This window comes from Petromyzon marinus, chromosome 73, assembly GCF_048934315.1.
Source record: "Petromyzon marinus isolate PM22_M1 ecotype Great Lakes invasive population chromosome 73, UKy_Petmar_22M1.pri1.0, whole genome shotgun sequence".
NCBI classification, from domain to species: domain Eukaryota; kingdom Metazoa; phylum Chordata; class Hyperoartia; order Petromyzontiformes; family Petromyzontidae; genus Petromyzon; species Petromyzon marinus.
The window spans coordinates 5,512,435-5,521,776 of NC_133739.1; the positions used below are offsets into that span (position 1 = coordinate 5,512,435).

Consider the following 9,342-nt stretch of genomic DNA (forward strand, 5'->3'; position numbering starts at 1 on the left):
CCTGTGCCAGGCTAGGTGCACAGTTGGGATCAGACAAAGCAGCAGCAGAAACATCGCCCCCTGCTGCGCAAACTCGGCAGGACCATTCTAGATTTGAAGCTTTTGTGACTGCAAGGATTCATACTCTTTGTTTTTTTCGGTAAAGTCACGTAGGTAAAATAAAAATAAAAGAAAACTAAATTAAATCACGACGTTTCGGAGGCAACACAAGCTTCCGTCTTCAGGTGGAACAGTCACAGCAGAATAGCTGTACCAAGTGGGGAGCTCTTGAGACGACCGGGATCATATACAGGTTAAGGGGGGGGGAGGAGCCAGAAAGGGATGTGGGTGGGGGGGAGGGCTGAGTTAAGCCGCCTTTTGTTATGCTGCAGGGGGTGTTTGGGGGGAGCAATGGCGCGCTGCACGAAAGCAATTACAACCCCATTTTTGTTAGAAAGCAATGGAAATGGCTGTACAATTATAAAGCAGCTAAAGTTTAACATACAACCCACTGAGAGTAATGGAAATGGCTGTACAATTATAAGGCAGCTATCGTTTTACTTGGTTTATAACATCTTTCCAATGGTTGCTCAATTTGAAACCATCCTCTCGGTTGAAGTTGTGTCTATGTTTGCATATCTGGATGGCTTCATGGACAAATCTTTGGTAATAACCGGGAGGTTTGCAGAGAACTTTGGTATCAGAGAAAACAATGTCATGAGAACCCGCTGTGTTGAAACAATTTGTTCTGCCGTGTTTCAAATCTGATTTGTGCTCGCGGATTCGGTCAGAAATATGTTGTTTCGTCTCCCCGACATAGCAGTCACCACAGGTACAACTCAATTTGTAAACACCAGGGTACTGTAAGTCAGGAATTACATCCTTTACGGATGGGATCAGATCACGGATTTTGTGGACTGTATTGAACCGGACCTGAATCTTGTGTTTGTTTAGAATTTTGTAAATCTTTTTGGTAACGCCTGCTATGTATGGTAACGTGATGATTTTGATCGGAGTATCAGGTGGTTGTTTCTGTATGGTGGGAGAAGCAGCTTGGCGGATAGCACGGTCAGAGTATCCGTTCATCTTGAGGGCCAGATGTACATGTTTTAATTAACTGGCCAGGTGGTGTTGGTCAGAAATGCAATGAGCCCTATGGTATAATGTTGTGATGAGAGAATTCTTTTGAGTCAGGTGGTGGTGGGAATCAGGCTTTAAGTAGGAGTCTGTGTGGGTGGACTTCCTGTAAACAGAATGTCCCAAAGAGCCATCGGTCCTCCTCTCAAACAGAACATCCAAGAATGGCAGCTTGCCATCTTTCTCCACTTCCATGGTGAATTTGATGGATGGGTGTCTGGAATTAATGTGGTTTAGGAAATGGTTCAATGCTGGGAGGCCATGTGGCCAGATGACGAAAGTGTAATCCACATATCTCTTCCATAGGGAAGGGCGAAGGGTGGATGTCTGGATGGCGTCTGATTCAAATTTCTCCATGAAAACATTGGCTATTACTGGTGACAAGGGGGAGCCCATAGGGGTGCCCTGATTTTGTTTGTAGAAGGTACCATTCCAGGCGGCTTAACTCAGCCCTCCCCCCCACCCACATCCCTTTCTGGCTCCTCCCCCCCCCTTAACCTGTATATAATCCCGGTCATCTCAAGAGCTCCCCACTTGGTACAGGTATTCTGCTGTGACTGTTCCATTGGCAGGATCATCCTAAAAATGAATCTTGAGACTGAGCGAGGCTGTGCTGGTAAGCCAGCGGAATAGGGACGACAACGACAATGACCACAACGACGACGACGTTAATGTGCACTTCATGGCAATACAAAATACAAAACTCATGCGCAAGGAACGTAGCCCTTGGTGCAATCGGGCGTTGTGTGTAAAGTGAAGTCTCCCTCGTGTAACTCTGCTGACCCCATGCCCCTACTGGACATCTGCGATGTTCATCGCATTCCTCATCCTGCAGTCCAAAACAGAGACTCCGATTCTGATCTCTGCAGGATTCATTGAGCCTCAATTGTGAGATTACAATGACTATTGTGTGTGCAGTAAATTAAACAAGCAACAACCGCTATTCGCCACTAGTTGGCGGTGACATCACGATGGCGCCTGTGCCAGGCTATGTGCACGTTAAGGCCACGTGAAGCGTCGAACGCCCGCTCGCAGGTCACGGGACAGATCCAGCAGGTGCCATGGGTTGACTGAGATGGCTGGCAAATGTGCCACCTGTGCCCCCTACTGTGCTAACTTTCTGTGTTTTAGCCGCCCGGCACTCCGCTCGTTGTTGTGAGCGTCGCTCCTCTGCCCTCTGTTGTTGCTGGAGGGCGACTGCCTCTAACTGCCCAGCAGCATCCTTCACGAGCCTCCTACGCAGAGGCCGATCTTGACACCGCTGGTAACAGTCATTGGCAAGTCCACTCAGCTCCATATCCTCTCATATCACATCAGTCCATCTATTTTCTAGCCCATTCCACACCCGTTTTTAGCCCCATCTATCCGGTCGAACAAAAGCTCTTTGGGCAAGCGGTGGCTGGGAATGTGGACTACATGACCCAGAGTACAGACAACAACAACAACCGCCATTTGCCACTAAGTGGCGGTGACGTCACCACGACGCTTGTGCCAGGACATGTGCACCTTGAGGCCACGTGGAGTGTCGAACGCCCGCTGGCAGGAGGTCACGGGGCAGACCCAGGTGCCATGGGTCGACTGACTGAGATGACTGGCTGATGCACCACCTGTGCCCCCTACTGTGCCAACCTGCTGTGCTTTAGCCACCCGGCGCTCCGCTCGTTGTTGTGAGCGTCGCTCCTCCGCCCTCCGTTGTTGTTGGAGGGTGACTACCTCCAACTGCCCAGTAGCGTCCTTCACGAGCCTCCTCCACAGAGGTCGATCTTGACACCGCTGGTACCAGTCATCGGCAAGTCCACTCAGCTCCACGTCCTCCTGTACCACATCACTCCATCTCTTCTCTAGCCCGTGCCGCGCCCGCTTAGCCCCCTCGATCCGGCCGAACAAAAGCTGTTTCGGCATGCGGTGGCTGGGCATGCGGGCTACATGACCCAGCCATCGCAGCCTTGCCCGCCGGAGGAGCTCACCGATGGGACCTTGCCCAGATCTTTCAAGGATTTGTGAGCTCCTCACACAATCCAGTCTGGTTAAACCCAGGATGGATCGTAGGCAGGCCAGCCTAAATGTTTCTAACCAGCGAAGATGTTCCCTTAGGGGGGTCCACGTTTCGCAAGCGTAGAGAAGGGAGGGAATGACCGTGGCCGAGAAGACCTGAAGCTTAGTGCGGAGCGACAGACCAGGTAGCTTCCACACAGCGTTACGCAACCGATGAAAAGATATTGCCGCTCGACTGATTCGGAGTGAGACCTCTGCTGTTAAACTGGAGCCGGTCATAAGCACACTTCCCAGGTATGGGAAACTCCACTCTCTCCACAACTGCCCCATCACCTATTGGGAGTTGTGGGGGTGGAGTGTCCGACGGTACAAAATACCCAGGCAGGTGCTTAGTTTTGGTGGGGCTGATGGTAAGGCCCCATCTCTTAGTGGCATGCTCTAGTCTCAGCAGCAGCGTTTCCAACTCCTCCTCTGAATGAGCAGCTATTACCAAATCATCAGCATACATAACGTGGTTGAGCAATAGGGAGCCATCCCTTGACCGCACCCGGGCATCAATCAGCCTCCCATTATATCTGTACCATTTGGAGATTCCCCCAGTACAGCTATTGAAGGCTTCACGAACTACGTGGTCGAAATAGATGTTACATAATGTGGGAGCCAGAGGACATCCCTGTCGCACCCCAAGGTGTACAGGGAAAGGCTCGGACTCCCAGCCACGTAGTTTTACCCGGGTCCGCTCACCATCATGAAAGTCCTTAATGATCGTGAGCAGAGGGTCAGGTACTCCAAAAGCACGAAGAACAACCCAGAGCCCAGGCCTATTGATGGTATCATAGGCCTTGACCAGGTCAATAAAGCAGAGATGCAGATCTTGCTGGAATTCCCTACACCTCTGCTGTAGCAGACGGACAGAAAATATGGCATCTGTGCAGGACCGCCCTTTCCTGAAACCGCACTGGGGCTCCGCAAGCCTCTCCTCAGCGTGCCTGGCAAGGCGATGTTGAATAATCCTTGCCAGGACCTTTCCCGGCACACTGAGGAGTGAAATGCCCCTGTAGTTGTTACAGTCTGTGCGGCCCCCCTTCTTAAAGAGGGGGACCACCAGGGCGTCCTTCCAATCCTGCGGAACCCATCCAGTGGTCCAGACTGTTGTTATGTCATATAGGGCAGTCTGTGCACAAACTCCACCCTCCCTCAGCATTTCGCTTGGAAGATCATCTCTGCCCGCTGCCTTTCCTGGTCATAGACTCCGGATCGCCCTCAGTACTTCCTCAACAGATGTCACCTCAGCCAGCCACTCACAGGGGGTGACTTCTTCCAATATTTGAGGCACCGCAGTCTCAGCAGGGTCATCCTCACTTTGTGCCACGATGTTTTCCTGGCTGAGGGATTTTCCCTCCCCCAGGACCTCACAGAAATGCTCAGCAAATCTGCAAACCTAGTACAGACTCTCACTCACTCACACACACTTGGATAATAAAGCCGCACAGCATTAGACACGACTGTGTACACTCTCACTCGGGTCACACACTCCCAATTACGTTATCTCGCGCTCATTCAACACAATCAGAGCCCTGATTGTGCTGAAGCAATGCTGCTGCTGCGATGCACTCTCAGAAGGTGGTGTGGCTGATGGGATGTGTACAAAAATATGCTTGTATCGTTTATATGGAGAGGTGGTTGTGAAGGAGGAGGCGGTGTCTGTCCGGTTATTCTGCTGCACAGTATTCCCCCACTATTTGCAAGGGATACCTTCCGGAGATGCTCGTGAATAGCACATTTCGCAGATAATTATATTGGCATACAAAAACCCTACCTTTGTTCATGAATTGTCTTAAATAAATATGTAAATAGAGATTATGATGATGCAGGAGCCGTGTATAGTCCCAAATGCAATTCTGAGAAAATCGCGGACCGCAAGTTCGTGAATAAGGAGATAACCTTAGTCTCCCACCGTGCATCACACCTCTGCCCACTACTCTCTGATCCACTTACTCCCCTCCCCCGCGGAGTACATTATAACAGCTACCATTAATAACTATCAATGTCATTGATCGCTTTTAGATGCGCTGCTTCTGCGGCCGTCTGGAACGCTCTTCTTTCCAATATTAGGAAGCCACTGGAACTATGCACTTCTAAATCATCGAGATTGAAAACTCACTTCTTTAGAACTGCTTGTTGTTTTGTTTGTTGTCCTTCCCCCGCACCTCCGATTAGCACTGTCGGCTACATACGGTGCGAAAGAAGTTCATTGTACATACACACATTACCGAGGGTTTTAATGCATCACCTGGCGAGGTTGATGCTGGCGCGTTGGTGGCGGTGGTGCGCAAACAACGGAGAAAACTCCCAACGGGGTCTGTGCCTATGGCGACGCCGGCGCCTTGATAGGAAGAGGCGACGTTTCGGGCAACGACCCTTCTTCAGAGCTCACGTGCTATGAAAATGGAGCATTGCCCACAACGTCGCACGATATTTTAACTTTCAAGGCTACAACTACGGCATTATTTACTTTGCACTGCATCCATTCATCGGTGGAGGCTGCTCTGCGTTCGCCACGTGTAGTGAATCGATGAATCACATGCAGTGAAGTGTATAGTAGTGTAGTGTGCATTGTAGTGTATATTGTAGTGCATGTGTGTTGAACTTCTTTCGCAACGTACGTAGCCAACCGTGCTAACCGGAGGTGCGGGGGGAGGGACAACAAATCAAACACAACAGGCAAGCAATCTTAAGAAATGAGTTTGCCATATCTAGATTGATGGTTTTAAAGTTGTATAGCTCCAAGGGCTTCCTAATATCAAAAGGAAGAGTGTTCCAGACGGCCGCAGAAGCAGCGCATCTGAAAGCGCTGCGCGATGTTCCGGTGACCACAGTCTTTGTTCGACGCCGAAATCCATTGGCTCTCGCCTGATGATGCTGTTTGTAATTACCGGCGAAACGTCACAGTACGAGAATTGGGTTTACTCTCCAACACACGACCAGTTAGTGCTGAACTAGTCATGAATTGGCTCGTTTTGTTCAAGTGACAAACCCCTTACTGATTGGCTGTGTCGGGTGGTGACGGATTTTAACGACACATTTGTACGCACGCAATCTAACCCCAAAAAACGTCTATTATGGATAACATTGGTCGCAAACGCCTCCCCCTCCGTGTGAAACCAAAAGCCGCCGCCGCTGCGGCTGCAACAATGGCACGAGTGTCGCGTGATGATGGTTTATAGCTCCTTGACGAGATCAGCAGTGAGCTATCGTGTGGTTCATCTGTGGCAAGCACTTTGTGTGCAATGAGTGTGATGACTTTATAATAACGCTGCGTTCGCTCGGCAACCAATGCAGCTCGGTGAGCACTGGACAGACAAGGAGTGGGACCTTGCAGTACCAGAGTTTTGTACTCGCTGCTGCAGCATGCTCATGTTTGTTTTCGCAAGACGTCCCGTAGAGTAGCGAGTTGCAATAATCGAGTCTTGTCGATACTCCTACTACGCTGCTACTACGACTACGCTGCTACTACTACGCTACTACTACTCTACTACAGGCCACCGCTGTGTAATAATGTTTTCGTTCGGCTGCTGCCGAGTTTCTACCCCTCCCTATCAACTAAAACTAGAACCTATTTATTTTATTTTACCAGGTTGTAAGACCCACCACTGAGCTATATAGATATTTTGTGAGAAGCGACCTGGCTATCGCAAATGATAGCTCAACAAAGTAGAAGCCTAATATCATCATCACGCGGCGAATTGAAGCCGCAGCCAAATACTCTAAACGCGTGATGTCAATTATAAATGTGGAGGGAAAAACTGGAGCCGGAAAAAAAATCCACACGACCACGGGGAGAACATGCACACTCCAAATATACAGCAGCAGGCATTGTCATAGTCGGGATCGAACCCACGACCTCCTGTGTACCGGGCAAGGCAGTTAACATCTCGTCATGGTCACTGCAAAAGGATCTGCATCACAGCCAGATCAGCCTATGAAAAATAAGAATAGGTTTTGTCCTTTCTGGCAATAAAACAGGAGCTGTTAAGATGTTCAAACGCCAAAGAGAAACCTTTTTTCAACGTCTTTACTTGATTCCTTTGTTTGTCGTGGTCAAATCTTGTAATCAAAATTGTGTTCACTTTCCGTTGTCTAATCAATTCCACATTTTGCACACGTACTCGGATCCGGTGACAATGCATGCCTGTATCAAAATCGGCATCAATTAATTCGCTACTTTAAAGCAATTAACATTTCGGATGGACGCCTTTTTATTTATATATTTGTGAAGGTTAAAAACGCCGCGGTCCCTAAACTGTGGAATCGGCTCGCATAAAAAGCAGGGGCCGCGTGTCTCAGGCGCCATTGACGAGTTTAACGAAGTTGTTAATAAACCCATTAAATTTCACTTCAAAGCTTTCGTGACCGCAGGGATTCATATTCTACGTGACTTTACCGAAAGAACAAATAATAATAAAACAGTTGTTTTTAAAAATAAACTTTTTTTAAAAGAAGTTTATTGCAAGGATCAGTCTGCTTAGCCATGAACGCCACTGCGTCAAAATAACCAGATGTTTAAAAAAATATATATTGAAATAAAGGAGAGTAAACTAACTCCTAGCTTCCAAGACACCACTTCCGTTGTTTCGATGGGCAGCTCGGAGTCATTCGTTTTGCCCTCTCCCCAGACACCGGCCACGACCAACCAGCGGCAGCAGCTGACGCCACTCACCAGCACAGTTGGACCGCGTCGTGTGATCATCACCAACCACATCAATTGGGCCCCATTGTAAACCCCGCGGTGGCTATGAGATGTTAACTACCTCGCCCGGTGTACAGGAGGTCGTGGGTTCGATCCAGACCCTGGACGCCTGGCTGCTGCTGCTGCTGTGTATTTGGGAGTCTGCGCGTCTCTCTCTCTCCCCGTCGCCCCGTGGATTTTCCCCTCCACATTGAGACTCCTCAACGTCCTCTGCACGTTCAGAGGATTTGCCCGCTCCTATAAATGTCCACACGACGCTTGGCTGAGCTATCATTCGTAATGGCCAGGTCGTTTCTCACAAAGAAGCCAATAAACTCAGTGGGGGCATCACCTGGTACAATAAAAAAGTCATTGAGTTTAATTTGCCTTTGTTTATACCTTTGCACTCCTATTGTGTTCGCCGTTCGTAACATTCTAACCCCCGTGCCCCCCCCCCCCCGGACTGGATATCCGCGATTAAGAGCTTCACAGCTCATCGGATTCATCGTGCCGCTACAGTCTAAAGATGTACAGCATATTCCCAAGCAACCTCTCACAATCACAACAACAATAATAATAATTTTGAGCGCAGCTACAGTGCGCCCTATGCAAAATCAATTTTAGCAACAACAAAAAAAAACTCAAACCCCGCTCCGCAGCGGGAGATTCAATTAACGTCCCAATCAAAGCCACGACACATCACCACAACAACAACAATAACCACACCAAACAATAGCCACGACGACGATAACGATGCGGAGTGAGGCTCGTCGAATTTTCCCACGACGATTTTTCACCTCGCTGGCTTGGCGGTGAGGGGAGCGACACGGAGGGTTGGTGGTGGTGGTGGCGGTGGGAAGAGACCTCCCCAAGGCCTCACAGCCTCGGTCTAGCCTAGCGCCTCGCCCCCCGTGGGGTTGAGGTAGTGGGGGGAGGAGGCCGGCGCCGCCGAGGGGGAGGCCCGAGGTAGGCCGCGCGCCGCACGGAGCTGCTCCCCCACCTCTCCGCCGTCTAAGAGGTCGCAGCAGCCGCAGCAGCAGCAGCAGCCGCCACCGCGGTCGGGAAGCAATCTCGAAGGAGAGCGAGGGAGAGGTGGGACCCCGGGGGGGGAGTCGCGATCGGCCTCCTCGGCCTCCGCTTCCTCGCTGTGCCGCGAATCGCTCCGCGCGAAACGGCTCCGGGGCCCTGGGCAGGCGGCCGCCAGACAATGCTTCGGAGTGGGTAATGGTGGCGGGATCGGCGATGGGAGGGGGTCAGGGGTCACGAGATGGGGGCGGGGCGGGGGGGGGGAGCCCCGCCACCTCACGCGTCAGGCCTCCAACTCCTCCTCCACAGCCCCGCCCCCTCCCCCCCACAGCCCCCCCCCACAGCCCCCTCCCCCCCCACAGCCCCCACCCCTCCAACAAGCGCACAAGTCCCGCCCCGCGCTGATCAAGCCCCGCCCCCAATCAGCCACAGTTCCCCCTCCCCCATAGCCCTGTACCCCCCCGCCCCCCTCAGCC

General features: G+C 50.9%; 1 protein-coding gene across 2 annotated transcripts in view; it reads right to left on the minus strand.

Moving 5' to 3' along the window:
• Positions 1–9,106, minus strand: part of LOC116957376 (uncharacterized) — an 81,123-nt gene extending 72,017 nt beyond the window's left edge. For both annotated transcript variants that reach the window (XM_076055863.1, XM_076055862.1), the window contains exon 1: positions 8,638–9,106. The gene's annotated coding sequence lies outside the window, so the exon portion shown is untranslated. The remainder of the gene's footprint in view (positions 1–8,637) is intronic.
• Between the last annotated feature and the right edge of the window lie 236 nt (positions 9,107–9,342).